This window comes from Macaca nemestrina, chromosome 13 (assembly GCF_043159975.1).
Source record: "Macaca nemestrina isolate mMacNem1 chromosome 13, mMacNem.hap1, whole genome shotgun sequence".
NCBI classification, from domain to species: domain Eukaryota; kingdom Metazoa; phylum Chordata; class Mammalia; order Primates; family Cercopithecidae; genus Macaca; species Macaca nemestrina.
In genome coordinates this window covers 72,481,137-72,494,208 of record NC_092137.1, presented here as the reverse complement: position 1 = coordinate 72,494,208, position 13,072 = coordinate 72,481,137, and the positions used below count along the sequence as shown (strand labels likewise).

The 13,072-nt window shown below is 40.2% G+C and overlaps 1 protein-coding gene across 6 annotated transcripts in view; it reads left to right on the top strand.

Moving 5' to 3' along the window:
* LOC105465254 (exocyst complex component 6B) overlaps positions 1-13,072 on the top strand; it is a 676,825-nt gene that overhangs the window by 635,362 nt on the left and 28,391 nt on the right. The window lies entirely within an intron of this gene.

The following is a 13,072-nucleotide window of genomic DNA, read 5'->3' as shown; positions in this document are numbered from 1 at the left end:
CCACAGCAGCAGAGATTGGGATGATGTACCCATAAACCAATGGGCCACCAGAAGTTGGAAGAGGCAAAGAACAGATTCTCCCCAAGAACCTTCAAAGGGAATGCAGCCCTGCCAACATCTTGATTTTGGACTTCTGGTCTCCAGAACTGGGAAGGAATACATTTCTGTTGTTTTAAGCTACTCAGTTTATAATAATTTGGCATAGTAGTCACAAGAAACTGATAAAATGACTGTCCACTTCTTTCAGCACCATTTGTTGAGAAAGCTCCCATTTCTCCATTGAATTGCCTTTCCACCTTTGTAAACCGGTGACCACACATATTTGTTGGATCTACTTCTGGACTGTCTACTCTAGTACATTGATCTATATGTCTTTCATTTTACTAGCATTACTTTGTTGTAATTACTGTAGCTTTATAGTAACTTTTGAAAACAGATAATGTGAATCCTCCAACTTGTTTTTATTTTCAAAATTTCTTTCCATAATTTCTTTGCTTTTCTATTGTAGAATCAGCTTGTCAATTTCCAGCAAAAATAGTCCACTAAAACTTTAATTGGAATTATGTTGAATCTATAGGTCAGTTTGGGAAATCTGACATCTTCATAATCTTGAGTCTTCCAATCCATGAACATAGTATATTTCTTCATTTGTTTAGGTCTTCTTTGATCACTTTCATCATTTTATAGTTTTTAGCATACAGATGTGGCATGGAAGTATTATGTTTTTTGGTGCTGTTGTAGATGGTGCTTTAACAAAACTATAGTGTTAGGATGGATTTTTTTTCTATCATAACCCCGTATCCTGTGATCTTACTAAACTTATTAGTGTGAGTAGCTGTTTGGTAGATTTTGGGAGTATTTTCTACATAGCTGACCTTGTCATATATATATGTGTGTGTGTGTATGTATGTGTGTGTGTGTGTGTGTGTGTGTGTGTGTATATATATATATATATATATTTTTTTTTTAGACGGAGTCTCGCTCTGTCGTCCAGGCTGGAGTGCAGTGGCGAGATCTTGGCTCACTGCAAGCTCTGCCTCCCGGGTTCACGCCATTCTCCTGTCTCAGCCTCCCGAGTAGCTGGGACTACATGCACCCCCTTGTCATATATTAATAGTGCTGTTATTTCTTCCTTTCCAGTCTGTGAGTCTTTTAGGTTTTTTTTTTTTTTTTTTTTTTTTGCTGTTTTTTGTTTGTTTGTTTGTTTTTTGTTTTTCCTTATTCCATTGCCTCCATTACTGTGTTGAAGAGAACTGGTAAAAGTGGACATTCTTTTTATTATTTATTTATTTATTTAATTTTAAATTCTGGGATACATGTGCAGAACATGCAGATTTGCTACATAGATATACATGTACCATGGTGGTTTGCTGTACTTATCAACCCATCACCTAGGTTTTAAGCCCCACATGCATTAGCTATTTTTCCTGATGCTCTCCCTCCCCTTGCGCCCCTGCCCCCAACAGGCCCTCGTGTGTTTTGTTCCCCTCTCTGTGTCCATGTGTTCTCATTATTCAGGTCCCACTTATGAATGAGAACATGTGGTATTTGGTTTTCTGTTCCGGTGTTAGTTTGCTGAGAATGATAGCTTCCAGCTTCACCCGTGTCCCTGCAAAGGACATGATCTCATTCCTTTTTATGACTGCATAGTATTCCGTGGTGTATATGTACCACATTTTCTTTATCCAGTCTATCACTAATGGGCATTTGGGTTGGTTCCATGTCTTTGCTATTGGAATAGTGCTGCAATAAACATATGTGTGCATGTGTCTTTATAAAAGAATGATTTATATTGCTTTGGGTACATACTCAGTAATGGGATTATTGGGTCAAATGTTATTTCTGGTTCTAGATCCTTAACGAATGCCCACACTGTCTTCCACAGTGGTTGAACTAATTTACATTCCCACCAACAGTGTAAAAGCGTTCCTATTTCTCCACATCCTCTCCATCATCTGTTGTTTTAACTTTGTAATAATTGCCATGCTGACTGGTGTGAGATGGTATATCATTGTGGTTTTGATTTTCATTTCTCTAATGATCAGTGATGTTGAACCTTTTTTCATATGTTTGTCAGACCCATAAATGTCTTCTTTTGAGAAGTGTCTATTCATGTCCTTTGCCCAAAAAGTAGACATTCTTGTTTTAAGTCTTCCCTTTGTGCTTCCTCTCAGTGCCTTTACCCCAGAAGTTTAGTGCTGGCATTGATTATTTATTGCTTGCTAGCTTGGTTTTGAGGGGTAGAAGTGTTCATATTTTTTGTTCTCAGTGATCCTTTTCCTACCTAAGCAGTAAGGGACCTCTAAGGATCTGAACCCAGTTCCTTTTGCTGTCTTTCTCTCATAGATACAAGGGTTTTTTGTTCTGTTTTGTTTTGTTTTTTATTCCATTCACCACAGCTGCACTGAGTCTTCCCTTGTGCCCTAAAGGCAATAGGGTTTGCTGCCCTTTCTTTCCTCAGCAGCCTACAGCTTTTGCAATGGAGAAAGGATAGAAGCACCTAAGGCTGAGCTTTGTTTCTTTCCTGCAGTGACTATTATACATCTCCTCAAGGCCTCCAGAAGGAGGCCTTTTCTGGTCTCCTGCCCTGTTCCAATCTCTTATGAACAATGAGGTCTATGAGGAAGTCTCCTAACAGATGCAAATTTCTCATGTGTATTGATCCCAAAGGTTCTGTACTCATGGTATGTGCTCAGCTTTTAGTTGTTAACAATTTTAGCTGGCTTCTTTCAGCTGACTTCTTTCAGATTGCTTGGCACCCAGCATCTGTCCCAAGTAAGCAAAAGCTCATGTCCTCTGTCTGTTTGAAGGTGCCTGTTTTCCTTTAGATTTTAGTCTAGTTGGTTCTGCAACTTCCTATGAAGTTTTTACTCTGATTTCCTTGGTCATTTGAGGGTGGTGATAATAACGATAACTTGGAAGTTAGGTTTAGGTAAAAAGCGTTGTGTGAAGTAAGGGGTGAGACAGTTTGGTGAGATAATGTGAAGGAGAAGATCCATTTGCTTTGGCGTTTTGGTTACTGGGTGATGCTGGAGTGATAAATTAAAGAGATGCCATGAAACTTGTGCCTAGTCCAGGGCAATCCCAGAATGAAACATAATTTCTCCTCCCTAACATCCTACCTCAGAAGAGAACCATGAAACAGTAAGACTTACTGATTTGGATATGCATCCCTTCTTCTGGTGTTCAGCCTGCCAAGAGAAGTGTCCCTTAAGTAGTCAAGTGGAAAGATGGGATTATTTGGTCCTCTCACCATTCAGCAAGAGAAGAGATATGGTGTCCCCATGAGTAGCTCTTGCTCCCTATTTCCAATATAAGCTGGAGTCTTATGATTAATGAGAGAGGGCATTCACTTGTGCTTTTGAAAGATGGATCATTGTGAAAAAACCCAACCCTCTCTGCTGCATTTCCTCCCTAAAAGCAGTCAGACTTGACAGAAACTATGCGAGTCATCCTGTCTCCCATTAACAATGACCTCAACTGTTTGTTTTAAAGAGTTCACAACCCCAAAGCAAAATTTTCGCATGCAGAAACATCGCATCAGCCTTTTGGAAAAGCTTCCCCCGAGTTCTCAGCTTTTGTTTCTGTTCATAACATCAAATTAATCTTTTTATGGTAGGTGGGAATCTCCCATCAATGACATTGATCTGGTCGTAAAGAAAGAAGCCTGCAAGTGGCCATCTCCTCACATACCTGATTCATTCTAACTGCAGATCAGCTGATAAGTGGAAAGCATGAGCAGCACGAAGGAAACAGAAGAAATGATTACACAGAAACGTGGTAGATTGGCTGGGGAATCCTCGCCAGAAGAGACACTGAAAAGGGGCTTGGGTTACCACAATCATGTGTGATAACAAGTAATTTTTTTTTTTTTTTTTTTTTTTTTGAGACAAATTGCCCTCTGTCGCCCAGGCTGGAGTGCAGTGGCGCAATCTTGGCTCACTGCAAGCTCCGCCTCCTGGGTTCATGCCATTCTCCTGCCTCAGCCTCCTGAGTAGCTGGAACTACAGGCACCCGCCACCACACCCAGCTAATTTTGTTTTTGTATTTTTAGTAGAGACGGGGTTTCACCATGTTAGCCAGGATGGTCTCAATCTCCTGACCTCATGATCTGCCTGCCTTGGCTTCCCAAAGTGCTGGGATTACAGGCGGGAGCCACCGTGCCAGACCGATAACAAGTAATCTAAAGGGAGGATACTTAGCACATCCTGTGCTCCAGGCACCAGTCACAGTTTTCAATAACATCAGATGACAATATGAACAGAACTGATGTATTCTTGACTTCAGTTTTCCACAGCAGGAATGGACTGTATGGGGTGGTGGGCAGAATAACATCAGTGGAGCACCTTCTTAAACAAGAAGAGTTTCTGTTCCAAGAGCTACGAAGGAAAAACCAATTTTCCCTTGTTTTAGTCCATTCGGGCTGCTATAACAAAATAACATAAACAGGATAGCCTATAAACAACAGAAATTTACTTCTCACAGTTGTGAGAAGTCTAAGATCAAGGCAGATTTGGTGTCTGGTGAGGGTACACTTTCTGGCATGGAGACTTCTTGCTGTGTCTTCGCATGATGGAAGGGGTAAGAGGTTTCTCTCAGGTCTCTTTTATGGGACACTAATTCCATTGATGAGGGTTCTGCTTTCATGACCTAATCACCTCTCAAAAGTCCCACGTCCTAATACTATCACCTTGGAGCTAGGATTTCATCATATGAATTTTGGGGAGATGCACTCATTTAGATCATAGCACACCTTGAAGGCTTCCTATCAGGACGTCCCATCCTGAAGTTCTAACAGGAGTCACTGTAGAGATTCTAAGGTAATTCATTCCTCCATTTTCTCCATGTCCAGTGGATTGTTAAATCCAGAAAGGTGAAGTGGATATCACAAATTGCCTCTGCCTAAGTTTACAAAACAGATGGCCGTCTCTCCTTTTCCTAGAACTTCTCTAGGAGGAATATTTCCACCTGTTTATCTTTTATTACATTAATAAGATAACCCCAAACTTAGTGACTTTAAGTAACAACCATTTTATTTGTTCATTATTCTGTGGGTCAGGAATTTGGCCGGGGCTCAGCTGGGCAGTTTTACATGGTATTAGCTAGCATATCTCATGAGGTTGCAATTGGATGGTTGCTGGGGCTGAAATGCTAAGATGGCTTCACTCACAAGTCTGGTGCCTTGGCAGGGTTGGCTAGGAGGCTGAGACCTCTCTTTACCTCTCCAGATGGCTAGCTTAGCCTTCTTTATTTGGCAACTGAATTTCGAGGGTCCGTATTCCAAATGGTGAAGCAGAAGCTAGTATCTGTTAAGGCCCAGCCTCAGAAGGTGTATAGCGACACTTTTACCATATTCTCTTGAGGAAAACAAGTCCTAAAGCTAGCCCAGATTCAGAAGGAAAGTAATAGGCTCTACCTCTTGGTGTGAAAGTGACAATGTTATTTTGCAAAGCAGCACATGGGATGGGAGTTACTCTTGCAGCTATCTTTGGAAACACACTCTACTACACCACCTAAGGTTCCCCTTCAAGTGCCTCTTATACTGCTATAGTAAGAACTGTTTTGTATTTAACCTAAGCATCATGTACTACAATTGGTATTCAAGTTTTTTTGTTCACTTTATAGTGGAGATAGAGAACATGAAAGTTGTCACTCTCCATACATTCCTGAAAGGCTGATTATCATTGGCTTGAGCTCTGCTTCTCTTACATAAGATAGAAGTTGTGAGGAAAAACCTGGAAGAAGATAAGTTGCAAATTCTTGGTCCATTTCCCCCATTATTGTCTAAGTCAAATGCATTTTTATTAAGTTAAAGGTGTTTTATTATGCACTCAGGGATTTTCAGTTCAGTTAATATGCTTGATACTGACATTTAATTTTTTTTTATTGCTTTATTCTTTTATCCCTTCTCAGTACCAGCAACTCCAACTCCTCTTTTATAGGGCTATTATTTTCTAGGGCTATTCTGTTCCTATGTGTGTTGGAAACTCAGATTTATCTCTATGGTATGTTGGTAATTAACGCAAATCTCTTCAAGTCATAAAACAGCCTGCCTTGCCCCAAGAAACTAGAATTGTGGAGTGGATTAAGAGCTGAATCAGGCTGTTGGTAGCTGGTAGATACCATTACACCCTTTGAAAACAATGTTTTTGCTCCTTACATCTAGACATCCCTCAAGGGCAAAATGCTACCTTCCTACAGAGAGAGGCACCAACTAGGCCTAGGGCAGACCCTGTCAACCACCCTTGAAACAGCATTCATTTTGATACACCATTCTTGGGCCAAAGGGAGAAATGCCATCTGCATATTCCAAAGCAATGGAGCCTCTTTTTTTTTTCCCACTTCAGCACACTTGAGGGATTCCACACACTCCCATCTGTGTCAGAGGCTCATGGCTCATTAGAGCAGTGAGTCTTGGGGAGAGCTATGTGGTTTGGAAAAAGTCCACCATTGAGAATCACTGGGATAAACTTTAAGCAGCATAACACTGGGTGACAGAAAAAGTCAAACCAAAGCAACAGGTAAACCAAATTGATATGCAACCTCCCAAATCCTTCATATAGTTTCTAAGATTGACAAAAACAAATATACTTTTATCTAAAATCACATTGGTTTCATAGCAATCTAAGATTATGCTACCTGACCACATACCAAATTTACAGTGGGAATTAGGGAGATATATATTAAAAATCATTCAGAACTCTACATATCACCTTCTAGCAACCTCATTATGCATGGTGGTTCATGTGAAATCACCATAAAACCCAGCTTATGGTGGGTGTGGCATAATGTTCCATCTTAAGCAAGGACAAAGTTTTTGTTTCGGTTATGGCTTTGGGTATGTGGAGGCATTCATTAAATGGTGAGTGAGTAAAGGTGCACGTGCAGAAACAGAGCCCAGCCTTAGTCCTGAGCTTATACCAGGCTTCTCCCAAGGCTTTCCTTTGCCTGACAGTACAGCTCTAGCAGAAAAAGAGGGCCCATTTTCTCACCTCAGTCTCTCGTTGGAGAATACGGAACATTTATTAATAGAAAGTAAGTTTCAGAACTAGAAAAGGGCCCTTGGAAATCAATTAGTCCAAAAACGTCATTTTATTGGAGAAATTGGGTCCAGAAATATTTTAACTTTCTAGGATCACCTGTCAGTACATCTCTGAGTGTCTGCAAGGGGACATGGAAACTGGTCCACTGAGGAATGAGTCTTACAGGTTGCAGGTGCCCAGGCAGTTAGTGAAGACAGGATACATTTTGGGTTGAGAAGGAAGAGGGTAAAATTGCTAATACTTCCTGAATCAACCCAGGCTGGAGAAAGCTGTCGCTGCCTGGAGGGAACAGGAGGTGGTGTTTCACCTTCTACAGATAACATTTAACTCAGGCTAATCAGCACCCTAAAATAAGTGCCAAGCAAAGACATTTTGAAGAAATGCCTTTGTAAACAAGGGTTGTTCTCTTGTAACTCAGCCATCATATCCAAGATTCCACAGCCGACTGCCCTTTTGGGATGTATGTTGTGCTTTGCTGAGGAAACAAGGACAAAGATTCCAAAGTTTCCACCTCACTCCTGAAGACCTGTAATCCCACCTTGCTGCTGCCCACCACCCACACACAAAAAAAATAACAAAGTGCAAACCAAGCTTCCACCGGCACTGTGCCCAGAGAAGAAGACACACTGACTTGTAAGATGAGGCACAGCCAGCCCCCTTTGGGATAGCTGCCAGAAAACTGTACAACTTTCTGGATATTGTAATGACTCAGGGGCCCTTTGGGGAAGGTACGTATCCTGGAAAACACCTGGTCCCCTAGCTTTGAAATAGATGGCAGGTCAGGAGAGGGGGCAGTTCATTATATTTATTGAGTATCTGTTGTATCTGATATCGTGCTAGGAAATGGGTATCCAGCTATCCAGTATGAACAAAATATTATCGTCTGCTGCTCTTCCTTCTAAACTTTCCGTGGTGATCCCTACCATACTTCACATTGACGTGTTCATTTTATTTAGGATTAATGGAAAGTTAGCAATATGCCATCCACAAAAATGCATTTTGATTGACTTAAATATGTGGATCTGGCTCCTTAATTCATTGTAAACTCCTTGAAGGAAGAGATTGTATTTTCTCCTTTCTTGGTAGTCCGCATAACGTTTTGCATGACGGTAAATCAGAGAAAATACTCAATAAAGGTTGATTGAGTAGATGCCTAAAAAAACAGTATTTGGAGACAAACCAGGGGAGACTAAGGAGGAGCTGAGAGCAAGCAAAGGTTTAGGACCCAAAAGATCAGCACACCCTACACATGGCAGCTACAGATACCTACCAAAAGAAAGTCTTCCTGTTTATAATTCTTTTTAAAAAATTATGCTTGCAAAATCCATGTGTAGCAGAATCATTAGGTGCATCATATTTGAATGTGAAAAGCAACAACATAAAAATCTTATCACTGAGGACCAAATTTAAATACATTAATTTTAAGAAAGAGTCTGCCTTGATGATGGTCCTTGGTAAGTAAGAGTGTATTCAAATGTGCCTAGTTGTATTCTCAGCACCCTAACCTTGATTTTGACACTCACAGGATGAGTTACAACACTAATTCTCTGATGTGGCTGTAAGCCTTTACTTAAGCAAAGAATGCTATAATGATCAGAAATGAAACAGCCCAGTTTTTAAAGGAGCCATTTGTTTTTTTCTGCTATAAGCATAGGTCTGCACTGGGTCTTTGGCTGAAACACATCTAGTTTCTAATAGAATGAGATGCTCACACTTCCTATCAGCAGCGGAGGGTGCTAAGATAAAGAATTTTAGGAAGTCTGAGCTTTGCTTCTTCAGAAACCGGAAAACAAATTTTTTTTAAAGACAACGTCTGGATCTGTTGCCCAGGCTGGAGTACAGTGGCACAATCTTGGCTCACTGCAACCTCTGCTTCCCGGGCTTGAACCATCTTCCCACCTCAGCCTCAGAAACTTGAAAATTTAAGAAAGAAGATTTTATTGGAGCAGGATAGAAACAGCTAAGGAACTTTTATTTGTTCAGTCCTGGTAAAAGGTCCCAGTTGATGAAAGGAGAGACAACTAAGTAAGATTATATTTTGTTGTTGTTTTGTTTTGTTTTTTTGAGACTGAGTTTCACTCTTGTTGCCCAGGCTGGGGTACAATGGTGTGATCGCGGCTCACCGCAACCTCCGCCTCCTGGGTTCAAGCAACTCTCCTGCCTCAGCCTCCCGAATAGCTGGGATTACAGACATACGCCACCATGCCAGGCTAAATATGTATTTTTAGTAGAGATGGGGTTTCTCCATGTTGGTCAGGCTGGTCTTGAACTCCCGACCTCAGGTGATCCACCCTTCTCAGCCTCCCAAAGTGCTGGGATTACAGGTGTGAGCCACCACACCTAGCGATATTAAATATTTCAAGCTACTTCTGTTAACAAGATTGTATCTGTAACTCCTTGCCTATGTATTCATTTGATAAAAGAGTTTCTAGAAAGTAGAGAAAAAAAGCTGTATTGTAAGGTTAAAATCCACAGAAAAGGAGTTTCTTAATACTTAGTGACATTGGAAGATTTCTAGTAAGAGAATACAAGAGAGCTCTTTAGATCTCGTGTTTGTGAGGTAAAGGGTGCAGGCACCCTGAGTTTCATTCTGAGGCAGAGGGCTGGATCTTAGGATCTAGAAAAGGGTTAAGATGAGACCTGATCTTAAAACGGAGCTACCATTCGACCCAGCAATCCCTTTACTGGGTATATATCTAAAGGAAAATAAATCATTCTACCAAAAAGGCGCATGCATTTGTTTGTTCATTGCCATGCTATTCACAATAGCAGTGACATGGAATCATCCTAGGTGCCCATCAGTAGTAGATTGGATAAAGAAAATGTGGTACATATACACCATGGAATACTTTGCAACCATAAAAAGGAATTAAATTATGCCCTTTGCAGCAACATGGATGCAGCTAGAGGCCATATCCTAAGCAAATTAATGCAGGAACAGAAAACCAAACACTGCATGTTCTCAATTATAAGTGGGAACTAAACATTGAGCTCACATGGACATAAACATGGGAACAATAGACACTGCAGACTACTAGATGGGGAAGGGAGGGAGGGGAACATGGGTGAAAAAACTACCTATTGGGTACTGTGCTCACTACCTGGGTGATGGGATCTGTACCCCAAACCTCAGCATCATGTAATATACCCATGTAACAAATCTGCACATATACCCCCTGCATCTAAAATAAAAATTGAAAAATTTTTTAAAAAGATGAGACCTGACATCCCTTTGGTTATTTCATAATCTGATCATCACTCACTTGTCCCAGTTGGAGAGTATAAATTTGCATAGCCAATAAGTTAGGTGGTGCTTGAACCGAAAAATGAGAATATATTTGAAAACATTTTGTGAACTACAAAGCACTTTCTAAGTGCAAGTTAGCACTCTCCTTCTAAGGTGTTCCAGGGGTTTTCAACTTGTTTTATTATTTTCATTACATTTATATGATTTAGCAGTGGAGCAAGGAAGCATGGTATTTTATGATAGAAAGGGATCATTGAGATGATAAACCTAAAGCTTTTTGTTTAGTCCCTCTAGTATTTTGACAAATGTTCATCTAATACTTCCATTCAAAAACACTCTGGTACCTGCTAATGGGAATGTAAATTGATACACTATTCTGGAAAGCAGTTTATGGATGGATATCAAAAGCTTTGACCTAGAATTCTGCTTCCAGGAATTTACCATTATCATCATCATCATCAATTATCACCATCATTGCTAACATTTGTTCAGCATTTACTCCATAAAAGGCACTGTCCTGAGTGCTTTTGGGTGAATTAACTCTTTAAATATGCATGCCTACCTAATTATGTATGTACTATTACCTTCATTATGTAAATAATGAGACTGGATTATAGAGGTTAGATGACTTGCCCACGGTCACAAAGCTGATGAGTTGCTATCTAGATCCAGAGTTGACACTTTTAACCACTGTGCCATATTGTAACTCACACTATTCCCTAAGGAAACACTTGAAGAAATGTGCAAAGATGTATATTCAAGAATTTTCATCAAGACATTCGGTAATATAAAAAAAGATTGGGGAAAAAACTCAAAATACCCATCAATAAGGGATTTGTTCAACTTAGTACGGTATATAGCTGTTAAAAATAGATTCTGTGGAGTCTTTAAAATTGGTTACATTTATCTATGTGTATTTACATGTAAAAGATGTCTATTCTGTATTAGTGGGAAAAATCTGCTTTTGACAGTATCTATAATTTGCTCTATTTTGGCGAGACAAAAAGTGTTAAAGGCTAAATACCAAATTGTTGACAGTCATTATCCCTAGGGAATGAAATTTATGGATGATGGTTTCCCATTATGCTTTTCTGAATTAAATAAGTTTTTTCTGAATTTTTTTGCAAAAAGCATAAATTGTTTTTAATACAGAAATACACAATAAAACTACATTATCTTGGGAAAAAGTACTAACGAAGTAGAACTTATTCTACTTTCACACATTCACACATTTCACTCATTCTGTTCCAGCACATTCCACTAATGAACAACTTTACTTATTATAAAGTGTATCCTTATTTAATACATCAAGAGCTTTTTGTTAGTCTCTGTGGAGTTTAGTCACAGTATGTTGAGGTCCCACTATGTGTCCCTTGCTCAAAAAGTTGATGTTCTATTCTGGGAGATATGAGCATAAAACACTTGGGTTTCTCTGTTTATCAACATCTAGTTTACTGACATAATCAACAGTTCAACTGTGAGGCACAAACAGTTGGAAGAATAGAAAAATATGTGATATAGTGCTTCCTGTGCACCATGAACAATAGGTACAAATGGAGTTCAGAGAAGGGATAAATCTAAGGAACTGATAGTAGTGTTCAAGAAGGTTTCCTAAAGGAGATGTGTACTTAAGCAGGGTCTTGAAGGATGGTAGGAAAAGGAGGAGGACACTTTATTCAGTCTGCCTGGCATGAACTTTGGTAGATTTCCTTAATTCTACGTTTCTAAGATTCTGCTCTCATATTTAAAGATGCATTGAATCAGATAGACCTGGTTTCAGATTCTGACTTCCTTGCTTACTAGCTGTGTGATTCTGAGCAGTTGCTTAAATTGTCCTGTGCCTCAATTACCTTATCTGTAAAATAGGCATGAGAAATAGTATCTTCCTCTTAGAATCACACTAATTGAGACTGTACCAATAATGCATTTAATATATACCTGGCCCATCTGGCTCACAACGAATGTACATTTTATTATCCTTTTTCCCCTGTGTTTCTACCCAATAGTCTTGTCTCTCACAGAACTCACACTGAGAGGCAGGAATCCATTCTCTTTCTTCTCCAAGTCCAGGCCGGAGTTTTGAACACAGGTTGCCCCTGGGGACCAGAGATTGACTTCAGAACTCCCACGCGGAGCTTCACTATCACCAATATTGCCCTGACACTGGCCATTTCACTTCCTGGCTCATCTCTGTGTGTCAGAGGCAATGCCTGAGAATTTCCATAGGCCCGTTTTTTGACTCCTGGCTGATTCTTAAAAGCAGCAAGAGCTAAGCCATCAGCCGCCTTCCTCATGTGGATGGACCCTGGACTTTGCTGCTTTTATGGGCAAGGCCTTGCCAACCATAGAAACAATGAGCCTCTTTAGCACCCCTGTCACTGCCATAGGGTAACCAGAGACAGAACGACTCCTTTCCAAAGGTGGCTTTGCTGGCCAGCGCCTATCACCTCAGTCTGGGCTTCCTGACCACTTTTTACAATTCTTTTGGATTAAATAGAGCACTCCCTGGCCTTTTCTGGTTATAGAGGTCTCATTGTTTCATGGTCAGCACAGGCCTTTTGCAGGCGTATCTTGGCTTTGGAATCCTAGAGGGTTTAACAAATTTTACTTCAGTGGAATATCCGTTTTTTTTCTACTTTAAGCATAAAATAGTGAATCATAGAAACAAATGTTCTTAGGTCATCTGGTCAGTCTCCTGGGTACAGCTACAGGGTGTTTCCTTTAGAACATGGACTAGTCTTTATCCAGTCTCTGTTTAAATGTCCCAGATGTTGGGGCTTCC